The sequence below is a fragment of the Piliocolobus tephrosceles genome, chromosome 5, assembly GCF_002776525.5.
Source record: "Piliocolobus tephrosceles isolate RC106 chromosome 5, ASM277652v3, whole genome shotgun sequence".
In the NCBI taxonomy this organism is placed as follows: domain Eukaryota; kingdom Metazoa; phylum Chordata; class Mammalia; order Primates; family Cercopithecidae; genus Piliocolobus; species Piliocolobus tephrosceles.
In genome coordinates this window covers 38,294,249-38,303,315 of record NC_045438.1, presented here as the reverse complement: position 1 = coordinate 38,303,315, position 9,067 = coordinate 38,294,249, and the positions used below count along the sequence as shown (strand labels likewise).

Genomic DNA, 9,067 nt, shown 5'->3' with positions numbered 1-9,067 from the left:
TCCTTCCTTTAAGGTCTAAACTTTTCTTTCTCCAAAGTGCCTTCCCAGCTACCCTCCCATTAACCCCAAACCTCTGACTGCTGTATTTTCTGGGTCTCTTAAGAGTAGCCTCCACCACTGGGGGAAGAGGGCCAGATAAGGGTGAGCTCCCCAAGAAGGGCCCCCCATAGAAAGTCGAATCTGGGAGTGTCTGGAATGAACTGTGAATGCTTTAACCTGAGGAAAAGAGACTGTGACTTTTCTCCCCTATTTGGTTTGCTCCCCCAGGGTATCTTCACCTTGGGCAAAGGTCAGTTGTGTGTTTTTGCTCACCCTTAGGGCTGAATTCTCCCTTAGGCACAGGAAGCACAGTACCCAGGGCCCACAATAATTTTAGGGGTTTACAACAAGATTTTCATTTTATTTAAAATCATAAGAAAAAGAACCATATAATAATAATGAATATGTAAAAGTGAATCCAGCCTGGATTGTGTGATCTTACACCAGTACAGTTGTAAAATATGATTATCAATATTTTTATGGAGGAAGAGGCCCCCAAAGGCAAAAGGAAAGTAAGTGAACCACTTACCACCAGCCACAAAAGTCATAACGCAGTGTTGACAGTTGTGTGAGCTGGAATCCAGTGAGCAAGAAGATAACATCAGGAAGAAGAAGTACAGAAAATTCCCAAACACTAGCGCCCTATGTTTGGAAAAGAAATCTGTCTCTTTTGGGTGAGGACAAAGAAGTTCCCATATCCTACTCATTCTCCTGCCCCCACCCCAGCAACAATGCAACTCATAGAACATTCTGGGCCCTATCACATTCATTACATCTAGGGGACCCATTCACTCGTCAGAGATCACCTGGCTACTTAGGCATCCTCGTTTCTATCGTTCAGTGGTCAAGCTCTTCTTCCCTTTCAGCGTACGTAGTACCTAGTCTGTTGAGGGTGCTTTAAAATGTTTAAAGAATGACAATGATCAATTTCTCCTACTTTTTTTAGCTTTTGAATTAAACATTTGGAAACACGGAATTTTCATGCTGCAGTCTATGTATTAATTATGAAATAACTCTCATCATTAGAATATTCTAAATGAAGAAAATAGAAAAGGAGTTATGTCTTTCTGTTATTTTTCACCAAACACAGTACACTGGGGCTTATAAATACACTTTATCCAATCCCTCTGTGCAAGTAGTCCCGAGTGCTCCCCCTACCAACCCTACACCATGAGAGAGTGAATAAATGAATATCTAACAGGGCCCACACAATACCCACGAGATAATCGGCATTCTGAAAGTGTCTGAAGATATCATGTATGATAGACACCAAAGAGTGACCCTGTGCATTTCACTCCTGAATTACTGGTTGGCAGAAATGGCTGAGCAACACAAACAGATCTGAGAAGGACAAAACAGATAAATTCAGAAAACAGGGTCAGCGTGATTAGTAGACGTCAGAAATGATACTTTTCTGTCCCCCCACCCCCTTATGATTTATGCAGGACACTGTTTCTGACTTCCTTTGTTTTTCAACCCCAATATATTCCAGCTCCAGTATTCATTACAAATGGCCACACTGTTTACTGAAGGCTGGTGTGTCAGTTGTTGAAGGAAGAAGGGACCCAAGTAGTGCCTGTCTCCAGAAGCCCAATTTCTAACCCCTTTGGGGTTCCAGCCTCCTAGCGAGTAGATGAAGACTGCCAAAGGTTGATCTCCAAATTGAGTTTCTCCAAGGCCAGCTTGCAGAGGCCTGGCAATCAGAAGAGGATACTAAAGGAGCATCCCAACGACAGACACACTGAAAATAATTATCCTGATCCACAAACACCGGCAAAGCTATGAGAATGGTCTTATAAGCAAGGTCTGCTTTAATAGAAACATAAGTATTATGCATTGCAGTCTATTGTAAATTGGTTGTGATTTTCTCCTGACACTTTCTGAATTAAACTAGTTAGTATACGAAAAATAATAATAATAATAAAATAATAATAATAACAAATGCCACAAAGCAAAAAGCAAACCCGGTGTCTGAAGGTTAATGATTGCTCATGAAAGCCACAGAAATAAATTATCTGCCTAGGGACACTGTCACATGATCAGCACAAAAGCTGCGACAGCCAAAAATGTTTATGTAGAGGAAAAAAACACTGTCAGCGTCACAGAACCCTTCCCCCCACAGCTAAATTCAAGTCCTGAGCCAGCCAGCTGCTCCTGACTGCTTACATTAAACTAATTTGTGCTGCTACATTGCAGCTGCTTAATTTTTAGTCTGAACTTTATCACCAATAAGTGTTACAATAACAAGCGATATGATGGTATCTCTGAAGAAATATCCATCAACTCCCAAACAATGACAGCCTCAAAAGAGTAGACTGCAGAGAAACAAATTTTAAAAACAAAAAAAAAAAGAAAGGAAGAAAGAAAATTACCCCCACACTGCCTCTTTAAAAGGGGGGAGGGGCAAACTTTTAGTGGGAAAGGCTTTAAAATGCTGCTTTGTTCCAAAGGCCGTTCTGCAGTGATGAAGGGAGATGATTGAAAAGGTTAGTAGCAGGGGAAGAGTTAAGAAGTAAGATGTGCTTTTGCTAAGAGGGGGTGATTTGCAAGGTGAGAGCCTTAGAAGGGGGAAGGCAGTTTCCTCACAACAATGCAATCGGTACTTTCTCTCTTGCTCACCGTCCTCCAAAACGCTATGCAAACCCAAACTGCAGCCTGGGCGATAATTTCAGAGTTGCCCCAAACATTATTCTTTGGCCAGCCGGGCACCAGAGCTTACAATATTCCGTGTTGTTCCCCATGTTTTCTTGTGTTATTTTCCTAGCTCAGTGTAAATGCAGAAACTCTTCTTTGGACAGGAACAGACACTGACCTGAACTGGTTTAAATTCCTGCCAAATATGCAGGCACTGTTTTTGCTACATTTTGGAATTTGGCTTAGACCATGTGTCAGGCATTTATTTGTACTCAGAACTAGAATGGAGACCTAACAACTTCAAAACATAAAAGTGTTTTTTTTTTTTTAAGTATTAAGAATGTCCTGAAAGTTTTCTATTATTAATTAGTCTGAATACGATTCATGTTTTTAGTTGAGATATCTCATTACACAGTCTCCTGTTTACTGCAGGGAAAATTCAGTTTCACCCTGCTCGGTAATTACAAAAACAATTCCTTTGAAAGCAAGGGAAGAACACCCATGTCAGCTATTTACAGCATTTTAAAAATTCTGTGGTTTTCAGAATTAAGGTTCAAAGTGAATGTTATTTATGTTGAGTAATAAAGTAGTTTTTCTTGCACAGATATACTAAATGCAAAAAGAAATGTTTACACGGGAATGATTTTCCCAGGAGTGGGAAGGGGGGTTGGGGAGGTGGAGGTTTGGGCCCACCCTAGGTTTTTCAACTTGACACCTTTACATCTTATGGTCCCAGCCCAGGTCCTAGCAGATTTCTTTTTTCAGAGAGCTGGTAAATCCCGCTACGGGACTGACTCAGAGTGCCACAGGGCATGGCCTTGTTTCATGGGTTTCTGTTGATGATCCTCCACCATAGCAGGGCAACTGTGTTTGCAAAAGCCCTGCAGGAGAGGATCCCAGGGGAAGTAGATGGATGGGGAGTCCCTGGAGCCCATCAGGATTACTCTTCCCCTCCCCCTCTCTGGTGCCAAATGGGTCACTTGCACAGTACAAGGCTTTCTCTCCACAGGACTCAGCGTGATACCTCCGTCTGCTGTTGGCTAAGCTTTAAGACTGCTGGGAACTCAGACGAAAGCATCCTCAGGCTTGGAGGTGTGGAGGGGTGTAACTAGAATGAGTGCAACTTTTTAAAAGGCACCTAACCATATAGGCAGGCTGGGAAGGCTGCAAGAGGGAAGGGCAGCCGAGGGGAGGGTCGCTGAACAGCAGCTTGCTCTTCTTAATGATAGAATTAGCAGCGATGTTTGGTTTCTCTTGAACAGCGTAAAAGACCTTAATAGGCCAGATGTCCTATTAAAACCTCAATGGTGAAATTAGAAATTAACTTGATGGAATGTGACAGCCTATCTTACCTATCTATTCTTTCAGAGCTGGACTAAATTAGTCTAACTAGGACACTTGAAGTCTTGTGAATCAGTTCACACGATCAGTGTGAAGAGCGGGTATGAAGACCCAGATGCTGGTGTGTGCGTGGTGTGCATATAAGCCCCAACAGGTATGAATTCAGAAGCAGTGGATATGCGGGTACTCTTCACTCTCAAGCAAGACTCACATGACAGAAAGTTCTTGCTACCAGCCAGGAATGATCTCACAGGGTTGAGCAGTTTGAATTGGCTACTTTCCTGAAAATCTCTAGAAACAAATCCTTTTCGACATAGCCTTTTCCAGAACAGCACCAAATTAGAGTAAATGCCACAAATCCTGAATTAGAATCGTAATTCCGAAAAGCGGCTATTTTTATTCTTGTGGGCTCCATAAGCAGCAAGGCACTCTGGTCACCGGTTCCTTCATCACGTCTCTGAACTTCCCTCAATCTAGCTTTGCTTTTTAGCTAAAAATCAAACCTTTCTGGCGTCTAATTGTCGGAGAAGTGGAAACAGTTAATGGAGTATGCAGTGGGGTATGTTGTAATTTCCAATTCACAGCATTAACGCTTGTAGTCATGAGCTTGAAATGTAGCATTTTTCACAGAGGGAAAGTGTGGAAAGCATATATATGACTAAGGAGTACAAATGTTGTTTTGCATTTTTGCTTACATATGAGAGCACAGGCCAAATTATAGAGTGACAAAAGTCAGATATATAATGGTCTTTCATAGCATTTTTCTTCATAGAATTATAAATGACAAATGATTTATCTAAAATTAAAACCACCATTACTATTAATATTTTTATATAAATATGAAGCATTTTTCCTCCTAATATCTTATGTGACTTTACAGATTATCAAAAGAGATAATGCACATGAAAGTGTTTTGTCAACTATGGATGCTATTTGAACATAAGGATTATTGACATTGTTATCACATCTGTCTCCAAATTTTTTTTTTTAAGGCGGAGTCTTGCTGTGTCACCCAGGCTGGAGTGCAGTGGCGAGATCTCGGCTCACTGCAAGCTCCGCCTCCTGGGTTCATGCCATTCTCCTGCGTCAGCCTCCCAAGTAGCTGGGACTATAGGCGCCCACCACCACGCCTGGCTAATTTTTTATATTTTCAGTAGAGATGGGATTTCACCATGTTAGCCAGGATGGTCTCGATCTCCTGATCTCATGATCCACCCACCTCGGCCTCCCAAAAGTGCTGAGATTACAGGCTTGAGCCACTGCGCCCGGCCTCTCTCCAAATTTTAACCAGTAAAATTTATTCTAAGGGCTGGGCGCAATGGCTCACACCTGTAATCCCAGCACTTTTGGAGATGGGGGGATTGCTTGAATCCAGGAGTTTGATACCAGCCTGGACAACACAGGGAGATCCCATCTCTACAAAAAAATAAAAATTAAATAGCTAGTCATGGTGGCACATGTCTGCTACTCCTACTTGGGAGGCTGAGGCAGGAGAATTGCTTGAACCTGAAAGACGGAGGTTGCAGTGAGCCAAGGTCGCAGAACCTGGGAGGCAGAGATTGCAGTGAGCCAAGATCAGGCCACTGCACTCCATCCTGGGTAACAGAGTGAGGCTCCTTTTCAAACAAACAAATAAACAAATAAAAAATCTCTTCTGTCTTTTATTTGAAGATAGGTAAACAAAGGTATATTGACTGCAAAATCTTCCAAGAAACAGAACTAAAAGACAAAAATCTTGTAACAATTCTTCACTCAATTAGAATGTATTGTCTGTTTACTGTGTGTGTAGTAAGGGGGCAATCCTGATGTCATGCGACTAAAGCACACTCTGAATAACTTCTTCCTTCTCAAAATATATATCTCCACCCATATATAGTGCCCTCCCATTCAAAAATCAGGAAACTACACAACAGAATGAGAGGCCAGTATCTCTGAAATCCCTCAGTTGGCATGCACCCGGCTATGCTAGATCCAGAGAGGTGAACGGAGGGGGAGATTTGGACAGAGCGACTCCTACCCAGAGCAGACCTATCCGTGAGGCTCACCTGACATCGTGCTCAGAGGCCATGATACTTTTAGGTGCCCATGAAAATGTTTTAATTACTTTTAAAATCTGAAGAAAAAAAGGAACTTTTAGGTCAAAGAAAGATTTTTTTATTTATTTGTTTGTTTCTAGACGGAGTGTTGCTCTGTCACCCAGGCTGGAGTACACTGGCGCCATCTCGGCTCGCTGTAAGCTCCGCCTTCCAGGTTCAAACAGTTCTCTGCCTCAGCCTCCCTAGTAGCTGGGATTACAGGCACCAGCCACCACATCCAGCTAATTTTTTTGTATTTTTAGTAGAGATGGGGTTTCACCGTCTTGGCCAGGCTGATCTTGAACTCCTGACCTTGTGATCCACCTGCCTCGGCCTCCTAAAGTGCTGAGATTACAGGCGTGAGCCACCACGCCCGGCCTAGAAAGCTTTTTTAATATGTACCATATTCATCTTTATACCAACATGATCATAAAATACAATTTTTTACTTTTTCACTGGGGGAAAGAGCCCATGAAGGCAAAACATGGCTGGGTTAGTTTCCTATTACTGCTGTTACAAGTTCCTACACACTTGGTGACTTCATTATCTTACAGTTCTGGTGGTCAGAAGTCCAAAATGGGTCTTACACGACCAAAATCCAGAAGTTGACAGGGAGGAAGAACTGAGGATCCTACGTCCTGTTAGGGAGCAGCAAGAGCACTGCAGTAAGACATAACCCTCCTTTGCCTCTCTATGTCCTCTGCCCCATGCTGCTTATGTCCTTATTGAAGTTAAGAGTCCGGCTGTCATTCAGAACCTCTGGTACTGCACCATTTGATGAAGGGCTATGAAAAACTCCCCTGAGAACAGCAGTGCACACTGATCCTACCAGCTCATTCACTTTAGAATACACTTTCTAAAGCCAATACTAATGGCTGTAGACAAATGGAGCAGGATTGTCAAGATACCTCTACCCAGTTCTTTCTACAGAACTGTCTGGTTCTCTGAGGTCACAGCAGTATAATCTTAAGGTGACCATTAAAATTTGATTGACACATTTTCAGAATTTAAAGTAAAATTAAAAGAATGTGGAAGGCAGCTGTTTATGGCACTGTAACAGATAGCCATGTTTACGAAAACAAATTCAAGTTGAGCAATGATCCGGCAGATTTTGTTTGCCAGGGAGGACCATTGAACCAATGGGACCCACGTTTTTCCCGCTTCAAGAGATTTTTTTTCTGTCAGTGACATTATGTAACTGACTCAGATCTCATTTTTCCTTTACATACCCAGACACAACCCCAGAGATGCTGAGACCCCAGAGATTTCACTTTTTATCAGATATTTGGCACAAAGAAACACTTTTGCAGTCTATAGTTTAAACAACTGTCTGGGACACTCTTCTGATTGTAGGTGCTAATTTCAACTCTCCGGTAACCCATTCCTCAGTATTACCATCTATAAAATGGATGTAGCGATAATAAACTAAGTCATGAAATTGTTTATGAGGAATAACCACTGATGGGATTATATGGCACTTTACACACATAAAATCCTAAGTAGTCCAAGCAATCAAAAGTAACATTTCCCAGTGACATCTCCAGAAAAGCCACTTTCTTCTGAACAAATACAAACTTTCCAGAGATATCTAAGCCACAGAACTGCACAGGCAGATGGGAAATGTAAACCCTACAGAGAAACAGAGAAATGAAACGAAATCTGCATTTGAACATTGGAGTTTTATCACAATTGCAATACATCTAACAGTCTTCCTTGTTTTAGTTACTATATGTTATTTTTCTTACCATAATGAAGAAAAGATATCACAGAAAACGATGTTAAAGCAGGCCTAACATACACTTGCTGAGTTTTCTGGTGAAAGATTATGTTTTCAAAAAACTTCTCCAAGGGAAACTCTTCGAAGTGTTTTTACTGCCATTTGATAGGTTAAAATTTTGTTATTTGCATTATTTTGAAATGTCTTTGTACTCTAAAGCCTGATAAAAGGATGCATAGTTGTGGAAAACAATTTAATAAATAAGAGAAAACTAACAGTAACAATATAAAATACATATGGAATTCCCGACTCCAAAGAATTGAAATGGGGAGAGGGTGATTAAAATGAAGCGAAAAGTTGACAAGTGAAATTTCAAGCAGTTTTATTTTTAATGGGAAAAAAAATTCTTCACCATTAATGTGTAATCTGCACAAAGACAAGGTTAAAAAAAAGAAAGAGCAAAGTCAGGAAGGTCAGGGTGTTACATCAGATTTGTGCAGAGAAATTATATAATAACACTTTGGATAGATGACTTAAGTGAAACTGGAATAATGACATCCTGAATATTGTTTGGCCACAAACAGTAGAAATTTCTCCCTTTGTAATGCCTTCCACCTCATCCTTGCAAAACAGGATAGGGAACGGAGCAAACTCTGAACAGCAGAAAACTACATCCAACCACCAACAGCAAAGAAGAGAAAAGAAACCATGAAGTGGGCTTATATTACTCCAAAATATTCTTTGACATTCCCTAGATTTTTTTTTTTCCATTTTGCTACTGTACTTGCCCAACCATGCTGGGGTGTTATGCTATTTTAGACATGAGTTAACAGGTCTCTTTACGTACACACATTTCCACATTCCAGTGAGACCTATTATATCCTTTTCCTCCCTACCCCACCCTTGCACACACACACCACTCTCTCTCCTTCTCCACCCACACAGTACCATCCCCCTCTAGTATTTTTTACTTGTTGTTCAACACTTTCCCATTACTGAATGTTTCCAAGGCCATGCAAATCCACATGCCTAAGAAAGGTTTTCTACCATATGACATGGTTGATTCTGCAAAATAAAATAGCTGTAGACAGAGAGCAGGTAAAACAGAACAAATGGCAAAAAAAAGGAAGAGGCTTTGACTTGGCTGGTAATTGAGCGGGTGGGAATAGACCTCAGGGGATCTTGTAGCCCTTGCTACTCAATATGCAATCTATGGACCCATAGCATCAGCTGGGAGCTTGTTAAAAATGCAGACTCTCAG

At 41.3% G+C, this 9,067-nt stretch overlaps 1 long non-coding RNA gene across 1 annotated transcript; it reads left to right on the top strand.

The window, feature by feature from the left end:
• The first annotated feature begins 2,494 nt into the window (after window positions 1-2,494).
• LOC111525527 lies at window positions 2,495-8,106 on the top strand. The gene is made up of 4 exons (XR_002726135.2): window positions 2,495-2,525; window positions 4,042-4,168; window positions 4,505-4,573; window positions 6,644-8,106. It is a non-coding gene; the product is annotated as an uncharacterized LOC111525527 (long non-coding RNA).
• The last annotated feature ends 961 nt before the right edge of the window (window positions 8,107-9,067 follow it).